Genomic DNA, 23,319 nt, shown 5'->3' with positions numbered 1-23,319 from the left:
CATTTTGGGCCCTGCTCATCTCTCCCCTAGATTATTGAAATAGCCTTTTTTTTCTTTTTAACAAAAATCCACTGTATCACTGTCCCAACTCCTTCCCTCCCAACCACTGAAGAATTAAGATAAACAATACTCTTTGCAGAGCCAAGCAAAACAAATTCCCGTATTGTCCATGTCAAAAATTCCATGTCTCAATCTTCACCCAGAATCCATCATTATGTGTCAGGAGAGGGGTAGCAGGTTTCATCCAAAGGCTTCTGGAATCATTGTATGTCATTGTGTTAATCAGCTTCCTGGTCCCTCTTTATAAAGAAGAAGATGGTGAGAGGAATGTGTTCAGTATCTGTGCTCTAGGTTTGATGCAGTCTGCTATTAACCCTCTGTTGTCTCTTCTCTTTCTGTAACACAGAGCTCAATCTCAGGATCTTATCTTTTCTTTTTTTTCCTTTTAAATTACTCTTTGAGTTATAACCTCTGTGGTTAGAGTTTGCTTTGCTTAGGACTAAGCTGTTCTCTAATCTACCTTCCCCCTTATGACCCTCCCTTCCTTCTACTGTTTCCTTCCTGTTTCTCTGTTGAGTGAAATGTATTTCTGTACCCCAGGGTGTGTGTGTGTGTGTGTGTGTGTGTGTGTGTATTCTCCCCTTTGACAAATTCAGGTGAAAGTGAGGTTCAAGTGTTGTCTGCCCACCTCCATCACATTCTCTCTCTCTCTCTCTCTCTCTCTCTCTCTCTCTCTCTCTCTCTCTCTCTCTCTCTCTCTTTTGGTAGAGTCTTCTGCTTGTACACCCAAATTATGTGAGATGATTTCCACCACCTTCTTTCCCTTCCACATCCCCACTGCAGTGTACTCCTTTCCCCACTTTCTTTCTCTTTCTTTCTTCCTCTCTTTCTTTTTTCTTTTTCTTTTTTTCTCTCTCTTTCTCTCTTTCCTTACTTCTTTCTTATTTTTACGATAATCAAATCACTAAAGACAAAGAAAAAGCATACAATACAACATTCCCAGGCCCTTTTTCTTATAAGACTCCCTCTATGGTCCCTGATCATACATACACCAATTCTGATAAAATCCATTCTGACCGAGAACAAGTAGAAGGGAAAGTTCTTGAAACCAGCAATAAGTATGGATTTATAAACAATTGACACAAAGGAAATTATGATCATCATAAACAAAGAACAGCTTATAGTCTCCTGGATCAACACCTTTTCCCAGATAGCTCAGCAAAACTTGTCCAGAAAAAGTTTGAAATTGCTTTTGCTCCAGGCCAGGAGATTAACATACAAAAATAATTTTTGAGGATATCCTGCTCCAAGGACTGGAAGGGAGCCAGCATGCACACACAATGGGCTAGGAATGAGGCTATTAGTAGTTTGCATGTGTGCATCAGAGACAGAAACGCATAACATTCTATTGATATTATGTTTTTACATCACCTACATTTCCCAATGTTCTTGCACTCAGAGAACAACGTCCTTTAAGAAAGAGCGAAAGGAGGAAAAAACAATTCAGCAAACTAACTGACATATTGAAAAGTCTGACATTATGTGCAATGTTTCACACACACATACACACACACAGACACACACACAGACACATACACATACATAGACACACACACACATACACACACACACACACACTTCTTTGAGGAAAATGCTTTGAGGAGATGCTTTTTCATGCCTCTTCTTTGGGGTCAAGTTTAGTGATTATAATTTTGCAGCATTCAGGTTTTGAGGGAATGGTTTTAGGGAGGCTGTTGCAATACTGCGAGAACGTTGTTCTGGCATTGACCTGTAGTTTAGGGCCCATAATGCAGTGAAATGAGACACTGGAAGATCATTAAACAGTTCATAAAATCAGATTTACATAGCCATAGGAGGGAAAGGATAGCCCTCAAGGACACTGAGATTGGGCTCAACTGAGCAAAGATTTCCACCTGAGCTGCCCATTGGGTTCCATCAGCCAAACCTCAGAAGGAATCTGGAACTCTTCATGGCTGTTTGCACTCTGGGGACTAGGAAATAATATCAAAGGCCTGAGCCTATAGTCTCTTGAGTCAATTTGTTCTTGAGAATCTCAATATATTTTATATCAACAGCATTTATTAAGGGATATGCCAGGCATTATACCAAGCACTGGAATATGGAATATATTTATTGGAATTTTCTATGTATGTGCTCTCATCTCTTAGGATTTTCAATACTGATTCTACAGGGAATTCAAGACCTACTTTTTTGTTAAGAGATTTGAGGATCCCTCCCCCAACAAAGACTCCACCCTGTCCAACAAGTTTTGGTAACATGGGAAAATAAATTAGGAACAAAGTTGTACTATTAGCAGGAATAATAGCAAACATAGCTAGCTTGTAATTATGGAAAAAATAATTAATTTTAAACTCTTTTCTGTTAGGACAGTTTTATAAGCAACTTAGAAGCTCTGGGGGGAGGTTGATTCAATTCATTTAATAGGTTCAATGAGTCATCTTTAGAACATTAGTCTATGCTGAACAAGGAAACTTGGACAGTGGCAATGTGACTTAATGCAAAGAGGATTGTACTAAGGATTAATAGACTTGAGCTATTGAACAGCCCTGCTAATGCCTCCTTGTGTGACCTTGGACAAAATGGCTTGAGCTGGAACTAGATGATCTCAGAGATCCCTTTCACCCATAATAATCCATGATTCTGTCTGTTTAGATAGCATAGAGCGCTGGCCTTGGAATCAGGAAGTCTTGGGTTCAAATTCAGCCTCAGACATTGAGTTGTGTGACTTTGGGCAAATCACTTAACCTCAATCTCTTCATGTGTAAAGTGAATGTGTTGAACAGTAGCTTCTAAGCTGATTTTCAACTCTAAATCTATCATCCTGTAAACCTATACACAAGGCAGAAACACTCAAGCAATCATTCAAACAGTAAGTCAATAAACATTTATTGAGTAATTATTGTATAATTACTAAGACACTATGTTAAGTGGTGAGAAAACAAATATAAATAGAAAGCAGTCCCTGGCCTCAAAGAACTTACATTCTAATTGAGGAAGACAATATAAGAAGGGAAGTTGAAAGAGGGGGAGGTACCCAGTTTGGGGGCATGGTAGAAAAAAGTTCTGAGTGTAGCTTAGAGAGAAATGACCCTTGTTGCCCCAGTTTTACACCATGTTGGGAAGGGGAATAGAGATGCATTAAGTTGAGAGATACACTTTCCAAACATGTTTGTCCATTTCTGGAGTGTGTCTTGTGCAGAAAAGAAATAGAAGAGGGATTTCCTATAGATGGAGAGATTCTCTGAGTACTCCTAATTAAAGGTGACATAATGTCAATTGATTCAAGTATCTGAATACTACAGAGCTAACTAAGGACATTCATAGCTATAAAAAGGGAGTTGATTTAGCAATTTACATAGCAAAGGCTGAAGTGATGAAGATTTCTTCTTGCCTAGACTATGTCATGCAGTTGGGTGGACAGTCCATTGAGCTAGACCTTTAGTACTAATGTCTTGGACAGGCAATGAAGATAGAAAATGATCAGGGTCCAAGAGAGTTATTTTTGTCTTTCAATCTTTAGGGCCTAGCACTATTCTTTCAACATAGCAGATGCTCAGTGGGTGCTTCTGGTATTGATTTGAAACGAATTGATTTTCATATCCCCAGAACTTTAGAAAAATGCTACTGAGTGTTCACTATCTTCTTAATCTGGCATGATTGAAATAAAAAATCTTGGATTTGAGGTTAAAGAATCTAGTTTTGAGTGCTCAATTTCCTACTTATTACTTGTTTGATCCTGGCCTCTCTGGGACTCAGTTTCCTCATCTGTAATGAAAAGAGATTGGATTAAACCTCTAATTTCCCATCTGTTCTAAAATGACAATGGTTTGATTTTATGAATGTAAGGGAGACATTAAGCTGCATTTTAAGTTGAAAATTGTGAAGTCCTTTCAAATACCCCAAGCTGCTCCCTGAAACAAAATTCCATGTCATAAATACCCATTTTGTCTCAGTAATGCTAACTATAAATTAGGGAACACCAAAGTTTCCAAGGAATCAAAATTTCAAGTAAACAAATAGCAACAGAGAGCTACATGGTAGACATAAATAGGGAGTCCATTAACAAGGTTATTTTGTATATAAAATATGAAAATTTAAAAATCTAGCAATTGTATACTCAGAAAAGGATGTAGGCCAGTCAAATAACTTGAGTGAGGTTAGATGCTTTCTATGTGTGATCAATATGTGATCTCTATCTAGGTCCATTCTTCCACTGAGAAAGGATTAAGAGAGAGTATGTCTCAGGTTGTAGGAGAGAAATGATCTATTATTACTCTTATTACTATGTGCTATTTTATTAAATGGCTTTGCTTTGAACTAGTTGGGTCCTCTGACTGACTAATAGAGGTAAACAGAAAGAACGGCACTTTCACTTTGCCTAAATCCTCCATTTAGGATTTATGGGAAGACAGACAAGAATGACACAAAATGAGATGTCGATTGTTTGTAATTGGTACTCCCAATAAATTAATGAATCCACTTAAGCAGATTCATAACTAGGGTGGGACAACTTGGATTTTGACTTGTGTACTGGAATGCCTGATTGTGGCTCTTTCCTAAAGTATTAAAGTAAACCTTCTCTGATTGTATAGAAAATGGAGGGGGGGGCTGGAAGGAAAGATAACTTTTGTTGTCAAGAGATGTTAAACATTCAATAAATATTTATTAAGTATCTTATCTGTGCAGAGAACTGTGATAGATGCTAGACGCTGTGATGAAAAGATAGATGGTCATTTCCGTTCCGTTGTAAGTTCCGTTCTGGAACTTATAATCATGAGCATACCAACAAAAGGAGGGGAAAGTCAGAAATATTTGTTAGTCAATATAATGACAGATTAAGATCCCTTCCACTCCTGCCCTGGTATTAGACTGTGCAGATTCTCAAGTTGGAAAGCAAATACTACCAGTAATAATGACGATAATAAGAAAAGTAATAAAATGTGTATTTATATGACACCTTAAGGTTTACAAAAAGTTTTACTAATATCTTACTCTATTCTCACAATAACCCTGAAAAATGAGTGTTCTTGTTACCCCATTTTACAGATGAGGAAACTAAAGAAGCTAAGTCATTTGAAGAAGGTCATGCAAGTGGAAGTGACCTGAGGTCAGATATGAACCCAGGTCTTTTTGATTCTAGGCCCAGGGCTCTAGCTATTGTGCCGCCTAGCCCACCTAGTTAAAGGATGAAAGTGACATTTGAGGAAGGATTTTTAAAAACCCACATATTTAGAGGGGGGCAGTCAGGATAGGGAAGGGTCTGAAATGCTTACCCTCCTGATTCTACTCTCCAGGCATCTTCCAGCTTGTCAATATCAAGTCAAGTCAAGAAACATGAGTACTGATTTTGTGCTTTCCTAAAATGAAATGCCTAGATTTGAACATAATACTCCAAACATGGTCTGTCTTGTAGGGACCAGTGGGGCCATCACCTCCCTTCTGTTGAAAACTATATTTCCATTAATTCAGCTTAACATCACCTCATCTCTTTTAACTTCAGGGTCAACTGTTAATTCAAATTGAACTTTTCTCCATGTCACTAAACCCCCAGTCTGTCAAGAGTTATCTCACCCTTGCAGTGTTAAAATTCCTTTAGAGGTCCTGGCTAACCATGGTTTCCTCAAGGGCTCAGGCCTCAATAATACTCAGAGCTTGGATATTCAATTACTCTTCTACTTCATCTAAGAATTCCCCAGGGGAATATGACTAACAAGGAACACATGGATTTTTCAAGGCTTGAGGGTAGCTGGAGCTTAAGTCAAAGCATGAAGCCATAACTACTGAAAATTCAAATCATCCGATTTTGTATTGGCTAATGGAAAAAAACCTTGTATCTCTGCACAGCTTCTGTGCTTGATACCACACAGAGATAAAACATGTAGAAGGAAGGAGATTTCTTTCTGTGGTTCACCTCATGGTGCTTCCCTGATGGGAACTAATTGAGCCACACACCTGCCCCTTTCCCAATGTGCCTCTTTTATTATAAGTTTCACGATCATCCATTTTGTATTATCTTGCAAAATAGCAATTGGTGCAACTCTATAAACAAATGAACTCTTCTTCTACATTTAACTTTGAAGTGCCTGGACTTTGGCCTTCTCAGGTCTTGCTTCCTTCTGTTTGACTGTAAATCTAACTATTTATGGCCATCCAAAGGCTCTGACACCACTTCCCTCTAACCCCAGGCCAACTTTCAGATTTAGGGCTAATTGTCTTGGCCGTTTTCTTCTGTCTTTCCCTCTCTTGTGGCCTGTTGCTGTTCTAGCTCCCAAAGCCTTGAGACCTATATGGATTCTCTTTTGTCATAATTTGTTATCTTCCCCATTCTTTTATGCAGTGACAAGTCTAGAAGCTATTTCATCTCTTCCCAATCACAATATGTGGGTAGGAACAATTCCCTGGAAGTCAGCTATGCTCAGCCAATATTGTCCTGCACTTACAGTTTGCCTCCACGATATCATTTAGTTCTACCCCTCTATTTTGATGGGGCCAATGTAGACAGTCAATTGATTGATAATCGTTGCTTAAGTGCCCACTATGTGTCAGGTGTCATATGAAGTGTTTGAGGTATGACAAAAATGAAAAGATTCTTTCCCTCAGTGATTCAATTTTGATTAAATTCAATAAACAATTATTAATGCCTGCGGTGTGTGAGACACTGCTCTAAGCCTTGGGATTACAAAAGTCCTGGGAATACAAACAGAAGCAAAAGGCAGTCCTTGCCATCATGGAGCTTACAGTCTAATGGAGGAGAGAACATGCAAACAAATAAATACAAAACAAGCAATATATGGGACAAATAGGAAGTAATTAAAAGAGAGATAACATCGGAGTTAAGAAGGATTGGGTAAGGCTTCCTGTAGAAGGTGGAATTTTAGTTGAGACTTAAAGGAAGCCAAGGATGTCAGTGGTTGGAGTTGAGAACGGAGAACATTCTGCACATGGGGGCAGCTAGAGAAAATGCTCAGTGCTGAGGGTTGGAGCATATTGTTCGTGGGACAGCCAGGAGGCTGGTGTCACTGGATCAAAAGCTCATGGAGGGAGTAAAGTTTTAAAAGACTGGAAAGAAAGGAGGGGATAAGGTTATGAAGAACTCTGAATGGCAAATAAAGTGTTTGGTATTTGATCTTGGAGGTGACAGGGAGCCCCTGGAGTTTACTGAGTAGAGTTGTGGCATGGCTGAATCTGTACTTTAGAAAAATCACCTTGGTGGTTTAATGGAGAATGGATTAGAGTGAGGAGAGGTTGGAGGCAGGTGGATGCACTAGCAGTATTTTGCAATAATCAAGGCATGAAGTGATGAGAGCTTGAACCAGAGGGGCAGTAGTGTAGAGGAGAAAAGGGGCCATATTTGAGAGATGTTGCAAATGTGAAATCCAGAGGCCTTGGCCACTGCTTGAATATCGGAGTGGAGAGACTGAGGAATCCAGAATGACTCCCAGATTTGCAAGCCTGAGGGACTGGGAAGATGGTGTTACCTTCTACAGTAATAGGGAGGGTAGGGGAAGAGAAGGTTTAGGGAACAAGATAATGAATTCTGCTTTGGACATATTGAGTTTAAGCTGTCTGCTAGACATCCTGTTTGAGAGGTCTGAAAAGCAGTTGGAGATATGAGATTTGAAATCTGCAGAAAGATTGAGGCAGTAAACAGATAGATTTGAGAAACTTCAGCATAAAGATGGTAATTAAATCCATGGGAGCTGATAAAATCACCAAGTAAAACTTATAGTCTATTGTTGAAGTTACAAACACACATATAAATATATACAGATGAATAAACATGTGCACATTGTCGACCTGAAAGTTGGTTAAAGAGACAACATGCTAGGTGATAAGCAAATTCATATTGTTTTATTCCCTTAAGTTAGCGCATGTATATGGAGTCAGATCTTTGACTCTGACTGACTCAAGCAATTTTAGGAGGACATTTAAACCCTGACTCATGATGTCTGTGTTACTTAAAAAAAAAAAAAATACAGCCTCCATATGTTTTTTAACATATAGCATGGGAAATGAAGTTTCTTAGTTGAAAAGGTTGTAAATACAATAAAATAAGAGAATGTCAAAGTGTCAATTCAAATTATATATCCAGGATATCTGTGTTTCCCCTATACAACATATGTCCATAGGATACCAAGATAAGAAAAGTCCCACTATTCAAGAGAGTGTCTGATCCCAGGTATCCTGTCCTTAGTGATCACAAACAGGAAGAATGCTGGTCAGTTTCATCTGGTCCTGCAGTTGCTGACATAGGAAGAAGCATTTTTAGTTCACTCAGAAAAGATTAGTTCATGTATTTGGCCCTTATTGGGGATCAATTGATCTTAAATGATTATCAACATATAAATGTATACGTGTATAGAAATAAACACAAAATGATTTTTGTGAGTGAGGCACTAGCATCCGACAGGGTAGCCAGTGGGGGAAGGAGGACCATACAAAGTGACTTACTCAAATCATATTAACAAGCAATCTAAAGCTACAATGAAAATCTCCTAATTTCCAGCCCAATGCTCTTTCCCAAAGAGGGTCAAAAATGATGTGCCCCAACATTGAGAAGAATAGATCATATTACCCTGGTAGCAAAAGGATGGAATTTATGGCATTGTGTGGTAATTATAAACTTTATACTGTTTGATGTCATTATTTGATATATAAATGATAGTACTCCAGTATGGAGGAGCTAGTCTAAAATGGTCCTAATACCCATGGAAACCTAGGCAAAACAGACAGTTTGTGCCTTTCCACCGTTAACTCTGTGTCAAATGGATAAGATTTGCAACTTTTTGATGGAATGAATTCTTGACTTGCTCCAGGGGCCTTAAGTCAATCTCCTACTGTTGCCTTAGTTAAAATTTGATCCTCCTACCAATTTATGGTCCCAATAAAGAAACTTCTCCTACCTGAGCCTCACCTAAACTTGATATCAGTAAGTGACCCAAAGAACTTTCCTACTATATCTGAGACTCCTCTTCCTGCATCAGGCACCAGTTACCTGTTCTCAATCAAATCCATTCTTAGGGTGTATAATCTTGCCGCCTGAACCACAACCTGGACTGTTTCCTTCCCAGCATTTCTCCCTCACTCTCAGGCTGTGGAAAGTTTCTTGCATGTGGGGATTAGTCTCTATTGATTATATTGATATTGTATTTTTTTGTTTTGTTTTGCCTGGTTATGGTGTTGCATAATAAAAAAGCTTGAGATTATATCATCTTCCTGAGTACCAGTTTTCTAGAAATCCTGCATCCAGGAATTTGCTTTAACTGGAGCCATGAGGGCAAACATTGACAAGCTGTTGATAAAGCACTATACCCAAACTGAATATGCTGTGATTATTCTGATGTCTTCTTTCAGATGACACTTTCACCCTGCTGAATGAGGCTGGCCTCAGTTTTCATGAAGCTCTTCTGGATTTTTTGGACATAGACAACAGAGATAGAGCAACAGTGAGCTGTGGAGTCTTGGAAGAGGATAAACCACTGTCCAACAAGAGAATATACACAATTAAGAAAGAGAAAAGAGCCTTTCCATTAATTAACAAGCTGGACTGGAGAATGAGGCAAGAGGGCTATTGAGATCACACTGATCCCAAGCAATCCTGGACTTCAGAGACCATGGAAACCATGGTGGTGGGGGTGATCCTGACTTTATTTGCTATTATATTGGTGACTTTTTGTATCCTATGCTGCTCCAGCTACAACAAATCCCCCTGGAATCAGCCCCAAGACAGGATCCCAAATTTTACTTTGGCCACTTTCCACAAGGAAGCTTCATTTGTAAGACCTACTGGTCAGCATTCTAATTCCCATTCGTCCCCCAACCAAAGGAATTTATTCTCCTTTATGTGAAGTCTTATCCAGGGTTATTCAGAACTCATCTATATCCCTTCTGATGTCTATGGAGTAGCCACTTGTCACAAAGGAGGAGACCCTGGAGCTGAAAACATAGTCCCTTCTTTGGAGGACGTTATGGAATTGTCAGATAGATAGTGCTCAGCTAGACCTCTCCATTAACAACAACAATGTCCTGTATGTTGTTGAAGTTTCAAACACTGACACTTCTTCCCTATTATTACAAGATGAAGTGATAATGGAAGCCAAATAAGAAAATTTACCTACTCTCCAAAAAGAGATGAATACACTCAATCCAATTCTACATTTATTAAATGTTTATTCACTTGTGGAAAAACCCTAGTGGATCATACCTTGCTTCAAAATATAGTAAGAAGACAAAAGATTCTGACCTTTTAAAATCAAAGCAGTTCCTAGGGAGTGTGCTCTGAAAACCAATCAAGGTGGGCCACCTAAGCTTTGTTAACGTGACGGAATCACCAGGCTTTATGGCCCCTCCCTGTCCTTTGAAAGAAGTTATGATAGAGGAAATGCATTCCGGACTTGGGGGAAAAAACTTTTGCAAATACATACAGTCAGGAGATGTATTGTATTCAGGAAAGAGCTAGCAGGCCAGTTTCAGGGGGAATGGAGACTGTATCACAAGTGACTGGGAAGGTGGGTGGAAGGCAGATGGAGGAAGGGTTTAAACAACAAGTTTAGGATTTCACATTTTTTCCTAGAGTCAATAGAGAGTCACTGAAGGATTTTGAATCTGGGGCATGACATGGTTAGATTGGTGTTTAACATTTGGCAGCTGTATAATGGAGAGGAGTATGGAGCAGGAGTTCTTAACCTGAACCATGAGCTTGTTTTAAAAAACATTTTTATAACTTCATTTCAATGCAGTTGGGAATGTTTTTTGCTTTAAATGTGATTTTTAATTTATTTTCCTTATGTTGAAACATTTTTGCATTCCTGGAATAAATCCAACTTTGAATGATGGATAGTCTTTTAAAAATATTTTGTATTTTTATTAGGATTTTATTTAAATTTTTTTTTTCATCAAAATTCATTAGTAGTAACAATCTTTAGTTCTCTTTTTTTCTGTTTTATATTTTTCTGGCTAAAATATCAATTTCTAGTGGTCTCCTATTAGGGGCTTGGTATACTGTTTTCCTTCTCAATTTTTGAGAATAATATGTGTAGCATTGATATTATTTGCTCTTTAAACATTTGATAAGTTTCACCTATAAATGTGTCATACCAAATTTTTTTTTCTCTTTCATACCTTTGTGGCTCTTTTATTCCTATTTTCTTTGTATTGTTTCACGTTCAGTTGATCTGAATATTTTATGGGTAATTTTCCATTTCTTTCAAGCCCACAGGTTTGTTAAATAAATTTAATGTATTTTGCAACTCTTAACATTACATATATGCTAGTTATTATTATTATTAATTATTGTTGGGTGACTCAGGCCCATTAATCCATTAACATATAAATGTTTATATAAAGAGGAAGAAACTTTAGAAGACCAAAAAGGAAGAACTAGGGAACAGCTTGGTGGATTACTGGATAGAGCACTGGCTCAGGAGTGCCCAAGTTCAAATCTGGCCTCAGACACTTACTTGCTGTGTGACCTTGGGCAAGTCTTTTAACCCCAATTACCTCAATAAACAAACAAACAGAAAAACCCTAATAACTACAAGAGGAAGCATAATAAGAATTAAGGCAAAAAAGTGGCTACAAGTTACTTCTTCTTTCCATTTGCTATTACTGGAACCCAGGTAATTTTCCTGGGCAGCTGAGGCCCCCAGAGAGGAAGATACATTTCTATGTACTATGACCCTCCTACCTCCCTTGCCCTGATATTAATATTGCCCTCACAACACATTCTCTGCCAAAGGCCAGCAGAAATGCCTGGTGCAGCCTCCTCAGAGGCAGAGTTAAGAGTGGTGGAGGAGTGAGAGAGTAGCAGGAAGAAATAGAGGGACAAGGAAGGTACAGGCCAAGTAATTTCTCATAGAGGCAGCTAGGAGGCTGCCTGATTAGATATTAATACACTCCTCATTGCTTGCCCTGTTTCCTACATAAAAGGAGAGGCCTCCCCTCTTCTGGGACTTTATTGATAATTTTCAATTGTTTCATCTTCACAGGGAAGAAGGAAATAGAAAAACGATAAGGGGTAATACAAATATAAACAAGATATTATTTTGATGCCCATCTTCCCAGCCTTTTCTCTGTCCAAGCTATAAAATGCTCAAAATGCTAATAGAAGCAGTTCCAGACAAAGTAGGACTGTGGAAGGCTCACTAGCACTTGGAGAAGGATTACATTGTTTTTAAACCCTAGAAAATAAATATGGTCTCTCTTCATTCCACCAAGTATGAGTCTCTATTTTGGGGAACTTTTATGTTCCCCAATGCCCTACTCCATCAAAGTACCTTCAGGGGATTCTGCTTCCTTCAGTACAATAGAAGTTAGAAGACAGCACATTCCTTCTGGGAGGAAATAGATCATCAGCCAACTTTGGCAGAAACAGCCAGTTTTATTGAAATCTGGGAAGGAGGGAGTCTGTGGGTTACTGTTGGTTTCATTAGGATTGGCACTAGGCTGTGGTTTCATAGGTATAAGGAATTTCCAAATGAGGAAACTTCCTCCACCCACGTGTATCAATAGCTTGTCTGAAATTTCGAGTTTCCTAGAACACTGAGAAGTGATTCTGTTGGGGATGACAAGCTAGCGCACGTTAGAGGCGGGATTTAAATCCACCTTTTCAGGCTGCAAAGCCAGCAGAGCTCTTCACGGGTTGCAGGATGAGAAAAAAGGAAGGGTGAAATTTCCAGCTCAAAAATGGGAGGTGCCCTGAATTCTCAGAAGGGGTGGGACAAAGGCTGCCTCAGGGCCTCTAATGTGGCAAAACTAAAAAACCCCCTCTCATATGTGGCTGAAGTTTTAAAACAGCTGTCTCTCAGCCAAAGGAAGGCACACTGGAACCAAGAGCGCCTCCTAGTCCCTCTTACACCTTGCTTTTTCCAAGCCGTCTTTTGCTGTTCGCCAGACTGAGAGGCCAGTGTCCAGCTACCTTTCGTGGAGATCCAGCCCTTCTCTCTGACTAGGGACGCTGCTGGTAGCCGCCAGAAAATCGAAGAGCGAAAAGCAGGCTGGAGACCCGTGGAACAGGACACTTCTCAGCTCAGAGTCAACCAAAGTGAGCAAACAAAACCCAGCAGGGATGGCTGCTGGGATAAAGAATGTCTTTACCTAGCAATGATTCTGTTCCCATTTGTGGGATGCATGGACTCATAGATTCAGAATTTGGGAGTTGAGAGGGATCTTAGAGATCATATAATCTGATTCCTGAGCCTTACAAATAAGACAACTAGGGCCTGGGTAGGAGAATATGTTTTCTTTTTCAATTAGCTAAAAGGGTTTTACTGCATCTGTGTGAGAATATTTACCATCTGTATAAAATGACAGCAAGATTAGAGGAGAAAATGCTTGAGTATGGGTTAGAAGAAATGAAGGCCTGTAGGCTGTTTATCCCCCATTCTGGGCCTCAAGTGTGGCCCCAGTGAAAGCACATATGAAGTGTGTTATAGTTTTTTTAAAAACTAAAAATATGAAGCCATTTCCTACCTGATTAATCTTAGCTCTCCAGATACCCATGAGGAAAATGAATCTTGTGCCACTTATGACATTTTTTTCATCTGTGGAACAAATAACATTTTAAGTAATATTTCAGGTAACTAATGATTCCCAGCTCAACTTAGTCATAGAAATTCACTGATTTATTTAAAAGGAATCAAGCTGGTTTAATGCAAAGATCCCTGGCTTTAAAGTCAGGAAATCTGCTTAGCCACTTATTAGCTGTATGGTCTAGGACAGGTCACTTCCTTTTTTTGGGACTCAGTTTCTTCATCTATAATGTGGGTGAATTGAGACCACATAGCCTCTGGGGTTCTTTACAACTTCAAGCCCAATGTTTTTATATGAAGCTGAAGTCAACCTTCCTTTAGTTACTACTCAGGAATTCTAGTTCCATATTCTAGAGCTGAGTAAAACAAGACCACTACTTTTTCCATGACATTTCTTTATACATTTGACGGCATCATCAACTACGCCCATCTCTTCTCTTCTTCACACTAAATACCCCTAGTTCATACAACAGCTCTCCATATGACATGGTCTTGAGTTTCTATATCTTCTTGGTTACCATTCTCAGCACCTAATGCAAGAAGAAGGCATTTGGTGGCACAGTGGGCCTGAAGTTGGGAGGACCAAAGTTTAAATATGGCCTCAGACACTTACTAACAGTGTGACCATGGGCAATTCACTTAATTTCTGGCCTAAGTTCAAATATGGCCTCAGACACTTACTAACAATGTGACCATGGGCAATTCACTTAATTTCTATTTGCTTCAGTTTCCTCTTCAGTAAAATGAGGATAATAGTAATAATACCTACTTATGAGGCTTGTTATGAAGATCAAATGAGATATTATTGGTAAAAAAGAAAAAGTACTTAGTTCAGGGCCTGTGCTTAATTCTTTTTCCTACCCATGTCTATGTCCTTTCTACAATATGGCACCCAGAACTGGAAACAGTACTCAAAATGTGGTCCGATCAGGGGAAACTATAGTTTCTCCATGTCCCATTACTTACTCTATACTCTGAACTATGAATGCAGCCTAGAGTTATCTTGAGTATTTTTAGCTACGACCCCTGTAATGATTATGATTTCTTTCGGGTTTTTTTGTTTTGGTTTTTACTTTTAGTCATAATCTGTTTTTGAAATGTTTCTCATGCTTTAGTTGGCATTTTTAAAACATAAAGGCAATTATTTACAATAGTCAATCAAGCAATCAACAAACAAATATCAAGTGCCTGGTATTTGTCAGGCACCTTGGTGGGTGCTAGAGATAAAAAGGAAAAGAATGAAATAATCCCTACTCAAAAGAAGTTTCATTCTAAGAAGGAAGGAAACCAGTATGTATATAAGTATATACAATATCATGATAAAAAGAATAAGCACAAGCAAGAGTACCAATAGTCGGGGAAATCAGGAAAGGCTTCATGTAGGAGGTGGTGTTAGAACTTCATCTTCAAGGAAGAGAAGGATTCTATGAGGTGGAAGTCAAGAGGTAATGCAATACAGGCATTGGGGATGGCTAGCTCAAAGAACGAAGATAGGAAATGGAGAGTTACATGTGAGTAATAAGAAGAGAGAAAAAAATTGAATGGATTCCAAAGTGTAGGAGTAGAAGTAATGTTCAACAGATCTGGACAGATAGATTGGGCCAGATGGAAAAGGGTGTTAAAGACTAAAAAGAGGAGTTTATATTTTATTTTAGGGGCAATAGGAACCACTGGTTTATTGAGTATGGAAGTGACATGTCATATCTGTGCTTAAGGAAATCACTCAACTCTCTGTTGGAAAGATAGACTGGAGTAGGGAGAGACTTGAGGCAAGGAGGCCAGTTAGGAGGATATTGCAATAATATAAAGGAAAGGTGACATTGGACTGAATGTCTCCCATCCCATGGAGATGATGACTCAATCTCATGGCAGCTGATGAGGTTACTGAGAGAGGGAGTATAAAGAAAGAAAAAGGAAAAAAAAAAGAGAAATTCCAAAATAGGCCTTTTGGGAACACCTAGAATTAGAGGTAATGAAAAGAATGATAAACCAACAGAAGTGATAGAGAGACACTGGCCAGACAGTTAGGAACAGAATCAGGAGAGATGGTATCACCAAACCCCAGAGAGATGTGAGTATCTAGAAGGACAAGGCAGTCAACAGTGTCAAAAAGAGCAGAGATGTGAAAAAGGAGGAGGATGAAGAAAACCTCATGTGATTTGGCAATTTTAAAATCACTGGTAATTTTGGAGAGAGAAGTTTCAGTTGAGTGAAGTTAGGAGCCAGACTGAGTTAAAGAGGAAGAGCAGTGGAGCAAGGAGCAAGGAGCTGATATGGCTCTATTTAGCAGTTTTGCTGTGAAAGAGAGGAGAGGTTGGGTTGATGTTAGGGTCTAATGAAGGTTTTTTTTTTTTTAAGGTTGAAGGAAACTTGAGTACGTTTAAAGGCAATAGTTAAGGAACCATTTGGTAAGGAGAGGATGAAGATTAACAAGATGATAACAAGGGTGACTGCATGAGGTAAGGAATCAAACTGTAAGTAAGGAAACAGCGATAAAATGGGTTTAAATCACGAAGTTGTTTTGAGTAAGGGAAAGGTATAAGCATTTTAATTAAATGCCTACTCTGTACACACTCGAACCTTATAGCAGCTCTGGGAGGTAGGTGCTAGGTGCTATTATTATCTCCCCAGTTCTATAGTTGAGGGAAGATGAACAAAGGCTCAGGGGGACACAGGTAGTAAGTGCCTTGGGTGAGATTTGAATTCAGGTGTTTCTGACTCCCGGCCCAGAACTCAATCCACTGCACTACTTGATTTCTTCATATAAGGGAAAATCTGCCAAAGAAGACAGAAAGAATTGAAATCATGGACTTATGTAGAGGGACTTATCTTTGCAATTAAAAAGGGTACCTCATTATCAGAGACTGGGGAAAAGAAGGCCACTTTTTTTTTCCTTTTCAGGCAATTGGGGTTGAGTGACTTGCCCAGCGTCACACAGCTAGTGAGTGTCAAGTGTTTGGTCTGAGGCCGAATTTGAACTCAGGTCCTCCTGACTTCAGGTCCGGCGCTGTATCCACTGCACCACCTAGTTTACCTAATTTCTTTGAGGCCTCTGGTAGGGCATCAGTTAGGGAAAAGTAAAGAGCTTGCCTTACAGTGACTTCCTTCAGGTCTCTTCAGCAGTGCATGATAAGGAGCAGAGGAGGTAAATGATGGGAGTAATTCAGGGCTAAGTTTTGACAAGGGATAGGCAGTTTTAGGTGAAAAGGTGAAGGGATCTGAGAGCTGCTGAGACCATGGAATTGAATTGGTTAATTATAGGTTTTGAATAGGGAAGAAAAGAAAGTGAAATGAGAGCAGGGCTAATGGCCTAAGACAATACTGAAGGATGGAGGGATTAGAGATCTGGATGAAAACAAATAAAATGTTTAGGAGAGATGATCAGAGGTTATGATTATAGAGGAATGTCAGAATGCTAGATTAAAGAAATGGATACCTATAAGTAAGAGTGAAATCCTGAGTTTGACCATCCTTTACTGTGGCTATGGTGGAGGCAAGGCATAATCCTCATCAGTCTTAAGGAAATTGAGGAATTAGAAGGTTAGAGTTTGAGGGAGTATTAACATAGACATTAAAGTCTTCTAGTATATGGGTAGGAGTGGAAAGGAGCCATTGCTTAACTCCACACTGATTTACAATAGCCGCTATGATTTGACTAGGGAAGAAAATTTTAATCAAGTAAACTTCAAGAGGGAGAGATTGCTGATGGTGCCAAGAGGAGAGTTTGGAAGTAGAATTAGAGAGCAAGAAAGCATTCAAACTCCCCCTCCAGGACCAATGTGTCAGGAGTGTGAATAAAAATGCTGGAGAGGACAACTGACAATGCAGTCTTGTCCTGAGAAGCCAAGTCTCAGAGAAAGCAGGTAAATGATGGAGTTTTTTCATAAAAAACCAAGAATTCTGAGGACACAGGAAAAATTGGAATAGGGTTTGGGTGAGATTGGGGGGGGGTTAAAGATGACGGGGATAAAAGGATTAGAAACAGTGAGTCAAAACTGCAGATGATTTGCTCCTAGGTACACCTGATAATTGAGTAGCAAAAGTAATAGGCAAGTGAATTCTTGGAAGATGGTAGAGTAGGTCAGAAAATTCCAGACTCTCCAAATTTCTTCCACAAAGAGACAGAACATTGCCTCAAAATGAAAGTAGAGTGGCAAAAATAAGCAAAAATTGGGATAAAGTAGTTGCCCTCTTAAAACAACTTGAAGGGACCTCAGGAAAGACATGACCTCCAGGGACTGAGGTTTGATTAAGAGTGAAGCATAAACACCTCCAGGCTGACTTTTGGAGGCTCAGTAGAGGAAGATGTAAAGACCCTCTGCTGTCTCCAGATGCCAGGTCTAGCAGTGCTAACTAGACATGGTCTTGGACTGTGGTTGTGGTTGAGGAGTGAGCTCACACACAGTGAGTGTGGTACTAAAGAGAGAAAGTACTGTTTTGGGGATAGTGTGGCAGGGGCCCTAGCTTTGGCTTAGAGAAGGTGAGAAGTGCTTGAAGTTTAGCCCTAGGACAGAATTCAGAAAATAAAAGTAAGAAGGACCTGGGGCCTGAGGCACTATTACCGAAAAGTCAAGACTAGACTCTGATTACAATAATAAACTGCTAAAGATGAAATAAAACAAAATAAAAATAAGTAAGCAAAGGAGAAAGAACCTAACCATAGTAGCTACTATGGGGTAAGAGAAGATCTGAGTTTTTATACAGAGGAAGATACTGAAGTAAAAGAAGCCACTCCTACCCCAAACAGCAACTTCAAATGTTGACAAGCCCAAAAAGAGCCCTTGGAAGAACTTAGAAAAGGATTTTCAAAAAATCGAATAAGAGAGATGGAGAAAAAATTAGGAAAAAAAGATCAATCCAGGAAAATCAGGAAAATTATGAAAAGAAAGTCAACCAATTGGAAAAAGAGATCTAAAATCTTCAGGAAGAAAATAACTCCTAGAAAACTAGAATTGGGCAAGGGGAAGCTAATGATGTTATTAGACACCAAGAAATGATAAAACAAAATCAAAAGAATGAAAATATGGAAGAGAATGTGCAACATCTCAGTAGAAAAACAACTGATCTAGAGAATAGATCAAAGTGAGACAATATAAGTTATGATAAAAAAATTATAAATTATGAAAGTTAGGATAAAAAATAATCTTGATACAATATTACAAGAAATTGTTAAGGAAAATCTCCCTGAGGTTCTAGAATGAGAGGGTAAAGTAAAAACAGGAAAAAATCTACTGATCACCACCTGAAGGAAATACCAGGATGAAAACTTAACAGAATATCATAGCTAAGTTTCAAAGCTCCCAGGTTAAAAAGAAAATATTACAAGCAATAAGAGAAAAACCAATTTAAATACTGTGGAGCTGTAATCAGGATTACATAAGACCTAGCATCTTCTACACTAAAAGGCTATAGATCTTGGTACATTAAATTTCAAAGAGAAAAAGAGCTGGTGTTGTGACCAAAAATAACTTACCTGGCAAAGTTGAGTGCAATCCAAATTTTTTAAAAAAATGGATGTTTAATGAATTGAAAGACTTTCAAGCATTTGTGACAAAGAGACCAGAACTCAATGAAAAATTTTATATATAAGATCCAAAAGAAATGGAAAACATTAAAGACTAATTATAAGGGACTCAATTAGACCAAACTGTTTACTTCTTATATGTTAAAATGTTATCAGCATTCTTAAGATTGTCATCATTATTTGAGTAACTTGAAAAAAAATTAGAGCTGAGCTGAGTATGATGGGATGATTCTAAAAAACAAAACTGGGTAGAAAAAGGTAAAAAAAAAAAGGAGCAATTATCTCATACAAATGAAGTGTGAAAAGAAGAACCAATACAAAGAAAGCAGGTGGAGGTGGAGAACTGGTGGTTTTGGAATCTTACTCTCATTGGGTCTGGGTTAAAGAGGAAACATAGACATCTAGAAGGGTATAAAAGTCATCTTAACTCATAAATAAGAGGACCAGGGGACTGGATAAGAGAAGGATATATAGAAAGATGTTTATATTAAGATTTAAAAGGGTAAGGGGAGAGAATAAGGGACAGATTCTTAGAGAGTTGGGTAGGAAGGATAAGGAACAAGAAGGTAAGGGAAAAGGATAAAGAAGGGATTCTTTAAAAGGGTGTAGATTAGAGAGGTAGTGGTTAGAACTAAACTAGATGTGTGAGGAGGGATAGGATAAAAAGAGAAGTTGAAAGGGACAATAGTGAGGAAAAATAGGATGGAGGTAAATACTCAAATAGTAATTATAACTTTGAATGTGAATGGCATAAATTTACCCATAAAATGAAAATGGATAGCAAAATGGATTAAAAATCAGAGTCCGACAATATGTTATTTATGTGAAACACATTTAAAAATAAGAGATACACGTAGAGTTAAAATAAAGGGCTGAAGTAGAATTTATTATGCTTCACCTGATGCAGAAAAAGCAGATGTAGTTATCACTATCTCAGCAAAGTTAAAGTTAAAATAGTTTTAATTAAAAGAAATAAACAAGGTAATTCAACTATGTCATGATAAAAAGTTCCATAGGTAATGAAGCAATATCAATACTAAACTTAAATGTACCAAATACTATAGCATCTAAATTTTTAAAAGAAAAGTTAAATGAATTAGAGATAGAAATAGATAGTAGAACTATAATAGTGAGACTTCAATTTTCCCCTCTCAACTAGATAAATCTAATCAAAAAGTAAATAAGAAAGAAGTCAAGAAAATGAATAGAATTTTAGATAAGCTAGATGTGATAGATGTCCAGAGAGAATGAATGGGAAAAGAAAGGAATACACCTTTTTCTCAGTGGTACATGATACTTTTACAAATATTAATCACATATTAGGGCATAAAATTTTTATAATTAAAAGCAGAAAAGCAGAAATAGCAAATTCATCCTTTTCAGACCACAATGCAATAAAAATTATATTTAATAAGAGACCATGGAAACATAGAATAAAAACTAATTGGAGACTAAACAGCTTAATCGTAAAGAATGAACGGGTTAAAGAATAAATCATAGAAATAATCACTTTCATTAGAGAGAAGGATAACAATGAGACATATTTCCAATTCTTTGCCACCACAAAAAGAGCTGCCATATATATTTGTGTACATGTGGGTCCCTTTCCCATTCTTATAATCTCTTTGGCATATAGACCTAGAAGTGCTATTGCTGGGTCAAAGGGCATGCACATTTTTATAGCCTTTTGGACACAGTTCCAAATTGCTCTCCAGAATGGTTGGATCAGTTCACAACTCCACCAACAATGCATTAGTGTTCCAATTTCCCCACATTTTCTCCAGCATTTATCATTTTCTTGTTTTGGCATGTTAGCCAATCTGATAGGTATGATGTGATACCTCAGGGTTTTTTGATTTGCATTTCTCTAATCAATAGTGATTTAGAGCATTTTTTCATATGACTATAGATAGCTTTAATTTCTTCCTCTGAAAACTGCCTGTTCCTATACTTTGACCATTTATCAATTGGGAAATGACTTGTTAAAAAAAAAAAACTTTTGCAGACATTTATGAATGTAAATGCTCAGAAAGCCCATGTGTCTTTGACAAAGCTGTTCCTCTTCAAATCTAATTTCCCTATTATTTCTGAGTTTTTGTTTTTCAGATGCTTCTATCAAAGACAAGAATCTCTGAATAACATGAAATGGGGGAATTTATAAGAAATGGAAACATATTGGTTATGAACAACGAAGTTCAGGGACAAGTGACTATATGGTCTTTGAGAAACAGCAGCAGCAGGAAAGAAGAAAAAGTCTGGCAGTTAATTGGATAAGAGGGCAAGACTATATACTGTCCTTATTGATGCTGCTTTGAAGTTGAAAGTGCTTACCTTCTGAAGAACATGGATTCTATTTTTACTATAATGATTATTGCTATTCCTTCTGTATTTGTTTTTTGTTTTTTATTGTGTTGTTTTTTATGCCCTAAGACTCAAGGAAACACTCATCAAAAGCGCAATTCATCAAGAATTAGTGGTTTCCAGGGAGGAGGTGATTCCTGGGGAGGTGATGTTTATGAAGGAGGCCAGTCTTGGGAAGCAGATGATGCTTTTGGAGGAGATGATTCCTGGGGAGGAGGTGATGCTTGTAAAGGAGATGATGCTTTTGCAATAGAAGCAATGCTTGTGGAGGAGGTGATTCCTTTGGAGGAGGTGATGTTTGTGGAGGAGTTGATTCTTGGGGAGGAGGTGATACTTGTGGAGGAGATTATTAGTGAATAAAAGGGATCCAGGAAGAAGGAGATAATTATTGTGGTTGACTGACTTGTTAACCTCCGTCCACTAGTGGCATTCACTATTACCTGATCACCTTAGGTCCTTGTTTTCCTCTGGAGTGAGTATCTAGTACTAAGTCAAAAAATTCCATGCGAGCAGGAGAAATTAATTTTTACAAAAAGATGGGAGGTTTTGCCCAAGTCAGAATAAAACAGAAGCTCTTAAACTACGGCAGGTTACATGTAAACAAATTGTAAGTCAAAAAGAATTGGAGGAAACTTTGAATGGGACCAAGATGTCAATAATTAATATATTCTTTAAGCAAAGCACAGATAGCAAGCTCTACCTTTATGAAACAACAACAAATAAAAAGATTCACACATCTGGAACACAATGAATTATTTGCCTCAGTTTTTCTGAGGTGATATTGGGGAGATACTGAATTTACTTTTACATTGACTTTCTACTTCTCTATCCAACACTGCATTAAGTGCTGAATCTACAAATCTCTTTCCCAAAATATTTTCTGAAGGAGAGGTCAAAGGGCCTCCAACAGATTGTGAAAAACACATGATATTCTAGACCTAGTTGGCAAAGTAGGTGTAAAGAGAGCCTCAGAATCACCAAATATCTACCCAAGATTTTTGAAGGACTTTGAAGATTTTTTTCCTCTGGGAAATATAATGGTAAATGACAATCATGCTAGTTTCATAAAGAAAAAAATAGTTTCTGAATGAATCCTGGTAACTACAAACTTCATGTAGGTTCAACTAATAGAGCTGATCTTAGGGAGAGCTATGTGAGATCCCTTACTTCTTTCAAAACACAGTTCAGGTGTCACCTCCTCCATGAAGTCTTTCTGATTTTTCCAACTGAGTGAAATCTGTTCCTGCTTAAATTGTATTAGAACAATTAGTAGAGACTCTCTTTTGCCCTTGTTTTATGCACACTTGTATTATGTACAATTCTACCTTGTGTTATGCTTATTTAAATCCCTGTGTCAGTGTTAAACAATGAATTTTTTAACATAATGAAGCACATTTATTCGCGTTGATCTTACAACTATTAACATTTTAGTGAGAACAAAAATGTTTAGTACCACTAATAAATATAATAAAGTCCAATAATTTTTCAATATTTTTCATTCTGAGTTTGTATTTGATTCTTTAAAAATTGTGTTTCTGTATATGTTTATAATGTTCATCATGTATTAGTAGTACACATACATATATAATATACTACACATATAGCTTAAAGTTTTAATACCTAAAATTATACTTGAACTTTTGGGACCCCTTCTATAACATATATAGTGAAATAATAACTAAATATAAATATGTTGGGCAAGCAGGTTTGACAATTTTTTTTAACTGATAGCTTATGCAATAAGCAAAGTTCAGAGACCACTAGCTCAGACAAGGAGGCTAACAAGGAAAATAAATGTCCAGATGTGGATTCATAAAAGAAGAGAAGTTTTCTAGCATCTTTCATACCTTCACATTCAGGCAA

General features: G+C 37.9%; 1 long non-coding RNA gene across 1 annotated transcript; it reads left to right on the top strand.

The window, feature by feature from the left end:
- The first annotated feature begins 12,554 nt into the window (after positions 1–12,554).
- LOC110214614 (uncharacterized) lies at positions 12,555–22,954 on the top strand. Its single transcript, XR_002326308.2, has 3 exons — positions 12,555–13,084; positions 15,930–16,030; positions 21,202–22,954. It is a non-coding gene; the product is annotated as an uncharacterized LOC110214614 (long non-coding RNA).
- Positions 22,955–23,319: the final 365 nt, after the last annotated feature.

Source organism: Phascolarctos cinereus, unplaced genomic scaffold (genome assembly GCF_003287225.1).
Source record: "Phascolarctos cinereus isolate Bilbo 61053 unplaced genomic scaffold, phaCin_HiC Scaffold_4;HRSCAF=312, whole genome shotgun sequence".
In the NCBI taxonomy this organism is placed as follows: Eukaryota; Metazoa; Chordata; class Mammalia; order Diprotodontia; family Phascolarctidae; genus Phascolarctos; species Phascolarctos cinereus.
The sequence above is the reverse complement of the archived record's forward strand: the minus strand, read 5'-3'. Positions and strand labels throughout refer to the sequence as shown.